This window comes from Rana temporaria, chromosome 1 (genome assembly GCF_905171775.1).
Source record: "Rana temporaria chromosome 1, aRanTem1.1, whole genome shotgun sequence".
Lineage (NCBI taxonomy): Eukaryota > Metazoa > Chordata > Amphibia > Anura > Ranidae > Rana > Rana temporaria.
The window spans coordinates 73,976,329-73,985,733 of NC_053489.1; positions in this window are offsets into that span (position 1 = coordinate 73,976,329).

The following is a 9,405-nucleotide window of genomic DNA, read 5'->3' on the forward strand; positions in this document are numbered from 1 at the left end:
CTTGAGCAAGGACAGAAAAAACTGCAAATAGAGAAGACAGAGAAACACTTTTGTTATTTGAAGAAAGCGCAGCTTAAAAATAGGCCTGATCACTTCACTGTACATTTTAAACAGTGTCTTTTTAAAAGCGCGTGTAGGCAATATGAAGGTTACATTGGTACACTGAAATGCAAAAAGAGGTCAGTCTCCTAAAATACACCAATTGGCAAAGACAGGCATTTTAGTTGTTGCATCCTGGGGCCCTTCAACCTTCAGGGAGCTCCAAAACACAAGTAAGACTTGTAGATAAAATACTGCTGGTTTGTAATAGAATAAGGCCGGGTTCACACTTGTCCGACAAACGCTCCGACATTGGGAGCTCATGTCGCATGACGTGTGAAAATCAATGTTTCCCTATGGGAGCTGTCTTAACTGGTCTGACACAAGTCGGTCCGACTTTGAAAATGCTCCCTGTACTACTTTGGTCCGACATTGATCCTACTTCAGCCCATTGAATATCATTGAAATCGGAACAAAGTAGGAGCCTTGTCCCTACTATCCGACTTTTGACATCCGACATGTGATTACAGCAGCAGTAAAAGGAATTTATCTCACTCTGGGATTGTTTTGATTGGTCAAAGAACAAGTCAGGCCTTGTACACACGACCGAGGATCTCGACGGGCGAAACACATCGCTTTGCTCGTCGAGTTCCTTGTTAGGCTGTCGAGGAACTCGACGTGCCAATTTTCTCCATTCCCGTCGAGGAAAAAGAGAACATGCTATCTATTTGGCTCGTCGAGTTCCTCGACAGTTTCCTTGTCGAAAAATGTACACACGACCAGTTTCCTCGGCAAAAAAAAACAAAACAGCAAGTTTCTTGTTGGTTTTTGCCGAGAAACTCGGTCGTGTGTACGAGGCCTCAGACTATCACAAAGTCGGATCAAAGTAGTATCCTGTTCATGAAAGTCGGATGGATGTAGGACCAATGTAGGACCGATGTCGCAGAGCAAAGTAGGATGAAAGTCATACTGCTGTCGTGTAGTATAGTGTGAACCCAGCCTTAGGCCCCATACACACGAGAGAATTTATCCGCGGATACGGTCCAGCGGACCGTTTCCACGGATAAATCCTCTCAAAGATTTCCGCAGATTTCGATGCGATGGAGTGTACACACCATCGCATTGAAATCCGCGCGGAAATCCTCTGGCGATGACGTGTCGCGCCGTCGCCGCGATTATGACGCGGCGACGGGCGCGACGCTGTCATATAAGGAATTCCACTCATGCGTCAAATCATTACGACGCGTGCGGGGAATCCCTTTGGACGGATGGATCCGGTGAGTCTGTACAGACGAGCGGATCCATCCGTTGGAATGGATTCCAGCAGATGGATTTGTTGTGCATGTCAGCAAATATCCGATCTGCTGGAATCCATCCCAGAGGAGATTTCTCCGCGGAAACAGATCCGCTGGCGTGTACACACCATAGGATCTATCCGCAGAAACCCATTTGCTGGGATTTATCTGCGGATGGATTCTATCATGTGTATGGGGCCTTAGAGAGTATACTATATAATCCGACAACAGACCGTTGTCCGCGGAAAATTTTAAAGCCTGCCATAAAGCATTTGTTCGCAGAAAATTCGACAACAATTGTCCGATGGAGCGTACAAACGGTCAGATTTTCGACCAACGGTCTGTCAACACACAATTCCCATCAGAAAATCCGATCGTGTGTACGAAGCTTTAGACTGGGATGCCATTAAAGTTTATGTGCATGTAAAGGCAGGCATCCCAATACTTCTGGTAATATAGTGTATCAAAAGACTAATGTGTTTCTAAATGTATTTTTTATTTTAAATGTACCTCTAACAGGTATGGTATTTATATAGCGCTGACAATTTTATTAGTGCTTTACATACTATACATTCCCATTAGTCCCTTCCCTCAAGGAGCTCACAATCCAAAGTCACAATCTAAAGCCCTATACTATACATACACACATGCACGCATGTATTGGGCCAGTTTGGAAAAGAAGCCAATTAACCGACCAGCATGTCTTTGGAGTGTGGGAGAAAACTGGAGTACCCAGAGGATACCTATGCAAGTACTGTGAGAACCTTCAAAATTTGATCTCTTTCCATAGACATGTGCACAATGAAATATGTTTTTGTCCGAAAAATTAATTAATTTAGTTACTCCTGAAATTCGTTTTTATTTATTTTGTTTCGTTAAAAAATGCATTTGTCCAAAAATCTGAATTATCTAAGGTTGAATCTGTCATTGAAGGCTTTTGGTGTCCGTCGAAAGTTCTAAGAAGATTCGACGAAGCAGCTAAACTGTACGACGCCGCAATCATACATTTCCGATTGAATGCTCCGCCCACAAGCTATAGTAGAATTGTAATGTTGTATGACTAGTAATAATTATATTTATTAATTTTTATTACTAGTCAACCAACATTAGAATTCTTCTATAGCCTATGGGCAGAGCATTTGACCATAAATGTCCGCTCTTGGCGATCGTATGTTTTTAGCTGCTTCGCCGAATCTTCATGTCTCTATAATGTCGAATCTTTTCTCTCTATGACAAATCTTTTCTCTCAATGTCGAATCTTTGCTCTCTATGTCGAATCTTTTCTCTCTATGTCGAATAATCTTGGACTAATAGAGTTAGGTTAGGCCCATCGACCACAGGTTCGATAGACACAGATCGCTATTGTCACCGTTATGTCAAATCTTCTATCTATATCGAACTTTTGTCGCAATGAAACAAAAATAAAGCATTTTTTATGTCTGATCTTTCGGATTTTGGATTCTGCACCTTCGTTATCGTTTGTTAAAACAAACGCGAAAATCCCCGAAATTCGGACGAAAATACATTCGGAAGAAAACGAATGCACATGTCTACTTATTTAGGCAGCCAATGCATTGCTTTGGGATAGGCATGGAAATTGAGGGTAGAACGAAGCACTACGGCTAACTTCCATGCTTAACACCAAGCATCAGCATATAGAGAACTTCAGCATAGTCAGTGAAAGTGAGCCAGATTACTAAAGGATAACAAGATAAAAAGCTTAAGATTAGCCAAGTTTCACCCACTAGCAAGTTACTTTCGCCTTGCTTGCTGTTGTTTTATACATGATCAATTTAATCACAATTCCCACAAGTGTGTAACTTATCCTCCAGTGAAATCTGCCCCCTCCTCTTTTTACACCGGCTACAACAATTCATTTGTTAAGCCATTAGCTTCTGCCTTGGCATCATTGTCAACTGCTTCTGTGGTGTTTGCCTACTCGAGTTGTGTCAAGCAATCATCATAAAACTCACTTCCAATTGCCTTTTGTATTTGCTAGTGGAATGGGGTGTAAAACACATCTCATTTTCGTAATGGGGTTGTTTGCACTCAATTACTCTTCATTATCATCTGTAAAAAATGCCCATTGTCTCTTGCAGCTCAGTTAACAAACACATCACTTTACTGAAAAGCAGCTGGGAGCACTATGGGAACACAGAGGTTACTGACACTTCAGTAAAAATAAGTATTAAACAATAAAAACGCACAATATAAATGGTGAGCCGCGTTTTGTATTCCTAGCAGCATCACACAAACATACTTGTCCTGCGCAGACACCATTCAGACCGCAATACTACTACTATTTTTAGCGAATGGCAGGATTGCTGAATGGGTTTTCAATCTCAAGTAAGCCATTAGGAATTTCTAAGGACAGCTAAAGACACAGAAAGGTCTACTGTGATTGTTCACTGACAGGTCATTCAAGCCATATTTCGTCTAGCCGCCTTTGCCACGACCGTATACAATAGACAATATCTGCAGTTGGCTTTCGCGTCTATAGATATGTGATGGTCACAGATATGTATCGTCTGGTTTTCACTCAAAACTAAATAAGGTTTCTATTGAATCCTCGGGAAACCTCCTGAGGTTACTAAGGCTTCATTGAACATGGAGATGATTGATCTCCCATATACAACCGTGGCCAAAAGTTTTGAGAATGACATAAATATACATTTTCACAAAGTCTGCTGCTTCAGTGTTTTTAGATCTTTTTGTCAGATGTTACTGTGGTATATTGAAGTAAAATTACAAGCATTCCATAAGTGTCAAAGGCTTTTATTGACAATGGGCCAGATTCTTGTAGTTTTCCCGTGGCGGTAGCGTAAGCCATTTACACTACGCCGCCCCAACTTACAGGAGCAAGTGCTGTATTCCCCAAACACTTGTTCCGTAGTTTGGGGCGGCGTAGTGTAATTGGCCCGGCGTATCCTCGCGTAATTCCAAGGGGGCGGCTTGTATTTAAATTAAGCGCGCCCCCGATTCTAACGAACTGTGCATGCGCCGGGCTTAAAATAGCCCAGTGCGCATGCTCCAGTTCTCGGTGTAAAACGTCAATGACGCCGACGTGTGCGTCATTGACGTAAAGTCATATTCGCGGACGACTTAGTAAAACGACGTACCCGACGGGAAAACACAACGCGGACCCGACGCCATACTTAACATGGCCTACGTGGGACTGGCGTAAGGTTACCCCTCATATAGCAGGGGTAACCTTACGCCTACGCAAACGACGTTAGCGCCGGTTACGCGAGGCGATTTCGTACGTGAATCGGCGTATCAGGCATAAACAAATGAGACCTGAACGTAAACGCCACCTAGCGGACGGCGGAGTAATTACATTTAGGATCCGACAGTGTAAGTGTCTTACACTAGTCGGATCCTAGCCTAAATCCGGCGTATATTGTTTTGTGAATACAAAACAATGATACGCCGGCGGGAATTTCGAATTACGCCGGTGTATCAGTAGATACACCGGCGTAACTTGTTTAAGAATATGGCCCAATGACTTTAGGTTTATGCAAAGAGTCAATTAGCTGGATTCAGAGAGAGTTAGGCCGGCGTATCAGTAGATACGCCGACCTAACTCGGATTCTTGCGCCGTCCTAAGTTTAAGTGTATTCTCAAACTGAGATACACTTAAACCTAGCTAAGATACGACAGCCTGCGCCGTCGTATCTTAGGGTGCAATATTTAGGCTGGCCGCTAGGTGGCGCTTCCGTTGAGTTTGGCGTAGAATATGTAAATGACTAGATACGCCTATTCATGAACGTACGTGCGCCGGTCGCAGTAAGGATACGCCGTTTACGTAAGGCGTTTTCAGGCGTAAAGTTATTCCATCAAATAGTTGGACTAGTCAATGTTAAGTATGGCCGTCGTTCCCGCGTCGAAATTTGAAAATTTTACGTTGTTTGCGTAAGTCGTCCGTGAATAGGGCTGGACGTAATTTACGTTCACGTCGAAACCAATACGTCCTTGCGGCGTACTTTGGAGCAATGCACACTGGGATATGTACACGGACGGCGCATGCGCCGTTCGTAAAAAACGTCAATCACGTCAGGTCACCCCCCATTAACATAAAACACGCCCCCTCATCCTAATTTGAATTAGGTGCGCTTACGCCGGCCCCATTTACGCTACGCCGCCGTAAGTTAGGAGGCAAGTATTTTGTGAATACAGTACTTGCCTCTCTGACTTAAGGCGGCGTAGCATAAATACGATACGCTACGCCGCCTTAAAGTTGCGGCGGCATCTCTGAATCCAGCTAAATATTTGCAGTGTTCACCCTTCTTTTTCAAGACTTCTGCAATACGCCCTGGCATGCTGTCAATCAATTTCTGGGCTACGTCCTTCTTGCATAATCAATGAGTTTGTCAGAATTTGTTGGGTTTATTTTTTGACCACATCTTTGACCACAAGTTCTCAATGGAATTAAATTCTGAAGAGTTTCCTGGCCATGGCCCTAAAATGTTGATATTTTGTTCCCCAAGCCACTTAGTTATCACTTTTGCCTTATGGCAAGGTGCTCTATCTTGCTGGAAAAGGCATTGTACCCCACCAAACTGTTCTTGGATGGTTGAGAGAAGTTGCTCTCAGAGGATTTTTTTTTAATGACTGGGTTCTCAGGCAAAATTGTGAGTGAGACCACTCCCTTGGCTGAGAAGCAACCCCACACATGAATGGTCTCAGGAGGCTTTTCTGTTGGCAGGACACAGGACTGATGGTAGCGCTCATCTTTTCCTCTCTGGACAAGGTTTTTTCCATATGCCCCAAACAATCGGAAAGGGGATTCATCAGAGAAAATGACTTTACCCCAGGCCTCAGCAGTCCAATCCCTGTACCTTTTTTCAGAATATCAGTCTGTCCCTGATGTTTTTCCTGGAGAGAAGTGGCTTCTTTGCTGCCCTTCTTGTCACCAGGCCATCCTCCAAAAGTCTTCACCTCATTGTGCATGCAGATTGTTATGGATATGTTTTGAAATCACTATTTTGATCTTTTTCAGAATGTTATTCATATTTTCTTCTCCAATTACCCTGAAGAAGGGATACATTTCCCGAAACGCGTCAGTACAAAGGAGATAATCTTTCCAACTGGAATTTACACGGCTCGTCATAAGCACAGCATTTTATCTACATGTTGTACTGTAAAATTTGATGATGTGTTTGATATCACAAATATTTTTAATTTATATATTAATACATTTGGTTATTCTATGATACAACGTATATCCTTAGTTCGCCTATAAAGTCCCACTTTTTCCTCTTTTGTTTTTTTCACTAAATAACTGTGCATGCAGATGTACTCACACCTGCCTGCCACCATTGCTGAGCAAACTCTGCACTGGTGGAGCCCCAATCCTGCAACTGAATCAACTGTAGGAGATGGTCCTGGCACACGCCGGATTATCTTGGGCACCCTGAAGCCGTCTTCACAAATGCATTGGAAATGTTTTTTTATGGAATTAAGTTAATTTTCATGGCAAAGAGTGTCTTTTAATGTATTGCAATTCATCTGATCACTCTTCATAACATTCTGAAGTATATGCAAATTGCCATCATAAAAACTGAGCCAGCAGACTTTGTGAAAATTAATATTTGTGTCATTCTCAGAACTTTTGGCCACAGCTGTATACTGAGCACAGATGCAAAGGGGCAATATTCCACTAACCACAAAATCAGGGGTCTCTTCTATGTTGACATGTACATTATATATAGTATATACTAGATAGATAGATAGATAGATAGATAGATAGATAGATAGATAGATAGATAGATAGATAGATAGATAGATATTTTCCACATTTTGTCATGTTACAACCAAAAATTTAAATGTATTTTATTGGGAAATTTTGTGATAGAACAACACAAAGTGACACATACATTTCATTTTTGCAAAGAAGAATGGGCAAAAATGTAACTCTCTAGCCACTTGCCGACCACCTAGCGTACATGTACTGCAGGAGGTCAGCTCTACTGCGTAGTTAACTGTACGTCAGTTAGTGCAATAGCCACCAAGGGACGCACGCGCACCGCCGGAGGCACAATCACACTAATTGGACAGAGGTGGAGCAAATCAGCGGGTCTGACAGACCCAATGTCCGCCGGCCACTCGTTCCCAAGAAAGGCAGAATGGCGGTCTGCTTATGGAAACAAAACAAGGCAGATTGCCCTTCTGACAAGAGGAGAAGATAGAGATCTTGTGTTCCTGCTAAGCAGGAACACAGAACTCTGCCTTCCCCCAGTCAGAGCAACCTCCACAAAGTTAAAAATCACCCCCTAGGGACACATTTAACCCTTTGTTTGCCCCTGATGGTAACCCCACCCTGCCAGTCTCATTAGTACAGTGCATATTTTTAGCAAAAAAGTGTCAAAAGTGTCAGTTAGGTGTCCTATTTGTCCGCCGCAATGTCGCAGTCCCACTAAAAATCTCTGATCGCCGCCATTGCTATAATTTTTTTTTTTAATAAAAATGCCTTAAAAAGCTGCGGTGGCTCAACGCGATTGGCGCTGCGCTGACAAGCCATTCACCTCTGCAGCTAGGGGTTCGGATCCCGGTCTCAGCTACATGTGAATTGAGTTTGGTGGTCTCAGCCCGGCTCATGGTGGGTGTGCTATGCGAGGTAAGCCTGCTCTTAGTACGCCCACCCCCCTCCCACAAAAACCACCACACTTACACGCACTTGAAACTGGGTTAACATGCACGCACTTTGACCACGCGGTCTCTAAAAAGAGAGGCGAAGGACTAACGGGGCTGGTTGAGCGGGCTAGATCCTCTCACTCCCTTATAGGGAGTCCCTCTGCCCCGTTGGGCTTCAAAGCGGAGCAGGTAGGGCGGGCTGTCTGGGAGGACCCCCTCACACACCCACCATTGCCACCCGGGGCATGGAGAAAGGTGGCAGATTGCCTCTGGGGGAGGCCTGCCTACTCCCAACTCCTGCAGTCCGGCTCCTCTCTCGAGTACACGCACAAAATACACTTTTAAAAAAAAAATATCCCATAGTTTGTAGATACGATAACTTTTGCTGCTGTTGTCTTACTTAAAGTGATATTAACACGTTGGCACCAGCGGGTGGGCCTTGGCACCGAGCAGCCACATATCTGTGTGAATTGGTGTGAATACAGCTGTGCCGAGAGCGCGCGCCCGTGCACGCTCTCGGAACAGTTACTGGTGGCTAACGGAAAGCTCCTGATGGCTACTTGCCATCAGGAGCTTTCTGATCATGTGACTGCCGTGACAGCCAATTACGGCGGTTACATGCTCATAAACCCTGCCATGTCTCCTGCCATCCTAAACCCCTTAAAAGGATGGGAGGTGCTGGCTCCAAGGGGTTAAAAGTTTGTTTGTTTTTTGTTTTTAAATGACAACAATGTTATATTTACCTGCTTTGTGCAAAGGTTTTGCACAGAGCAGCCCTGATCCTCCTCATCACAAGTCCCCTGCTGGCGCTCCTGGCCCTCCCCATCCACATCAGTGTCTGACCTCAAAAATTCTGGAAGAATGGTCAAACATTCCCATAGACACGCTCCTAAACCTTGTGGACAACCTTCCTAGAAGAGTTGAAGCTGTTATTGCTGCAAAGGGTGGGCCAACTCAATATTGAACCCTACTGAGACTGGTATGCCATGAAAGTGCATGTAAAGGCAGGCGCCCCAATACTTTTAGTAATATAGTGTATATAGATATAAATATAAATTAACCACTTGCCGACCAGCCGCCGTCATTATACTACGGCAAGGTGGCTTGTTTTTTTTTTTTAACCAACAATATGTAGCAGAATACATATCGGCCTAAACTGATGAAAAAAATTGTTTTTTTTTTTAAAAATCGGGGAAATGTTTTATAGCAGATAGTAAAAATTTATTTTTTTCAAAATTGTCGCTCTTTTTTTATTTATAGCGCAAAAAAAATACACAGAGGTGATCAAATACCACCAAAAGAAAGCTCTATTTTGTTTGGGTACAGCGTTGCATGACCGCACAATTGTCAGTTAAAGAGACGCAGTGCAGTATCGCAAAAAATGCCATGCCAGGAAGGGGGTAAATCCTCCCGGGGCTGAAGTGATTACCATACAAGC